The sequence below is a fragment of the Myotis davidii genome, unplaced genomic scaffold (assembly GCF_000327345.1).
Source record: "Myotis davidii unplaced genomic scaffold, ASM32734v1 scaffold151, whole genome shotgun sequence".
Taxonomy (NCBI): domain Eukaryota; kingdom Metazoa; phylum Chordata; class Mammalia; order Chiroptera; family Vespertilionidae; genus Myotis; species Myotis davidii.
The window spans coordinates 2,621,367-2,622,161 of NW_006285248.1; the positions used below are offsets into that span (position 1 = coordinate 2,621,367).

At 51.6% G+C, this 795-nt stretch overlaps 1 protein-coding gene across 1 annotated transcript in view; it reads right to left on the reverse strand.

The window, feature by feature from the left end:
- The window catches only part of SMAD1 (SMAD family member 1), a 69,434-nt gene extending 68,919 nt beyond the window's left edge, over nucleotides 1-515 (reverse strand). Inside the window, exon 1 of the mRNA XM_006755954.2 lies at nucleotides 236-515. The gene's annotated coding sequence lies outside the window, so the exon portion shown is untranslated. The remainder of the gene's footprint in view (nucleotides 1-235) is intronic.
- Between the last annotated feature and the right edge of the window lie 280 nt (nucleotides 516-795).

Below are 795 nucleotides of genomic sequence, written 5' to 3' on the forward strand. Positions count from 1 at the left end.
GCACTACAGCACCTACTACCTCCAATAAAACGCAAAGTGGTAATTAGCAGCAAGGTGAAAAATCAACCTGGCCGGAGAACAGTTTTCTCCTTGTGCTCCTGAATGCAGTAGGCACGTTACCCACGCCAGGCAGGCAGCTGGGGCGAGAAATGTTCGGAAATAAAGGCATTCTGCCATTTGTCCGCAACAGGAAAGACATACAGAAATCGTGCCACTTCTGAATCATTCCACCTACTTTGAAAGTTCCGATACAATGGAAAGGCCGGTTGCCGCAGCACTCACGAAAACGATGCTTTCTCGGGAGATGGTGCTGAGACGCGCCTCGTTTCCAGAAGGGAAGCCAGCGCCTTGCCGGCTGTCTCGCGCAGTGTATTTAAAAATCGTTTGCGCTTCCAAATAAACAAAAGCCGCAGCTACTGCAGTTGTGAGATCCGGCAGGCATCTGTCCCCCCCTCCCTTCCTAAGGACATCAAGGAAACGCTCTCCCCTCAGCCTTCATGTTCAGTAAGCAGCTAGAAAAACAAGCCCACATCTCCCGGCGTCTCACCCCCACCTACTAGAGAAACAACCCCGAGAAACCCTCCCAAAGCCAGGGAACGGAGTAAAGGAGCAGTTGTCCAACGGCGAACTCACAAATACACTTGCAGTGAGGCAATCGAATCCGGTCAAGGGAAAGGAATGAGACGACACTTGGAGGCGCACGGGGTGTAGGCGGAAGAGAAAAAAAATTACGCGCCGCCGCCGCCAAACCTTTGAATAAATTAGAGGGAATTTCGGGACGAACTTTCCTTGACC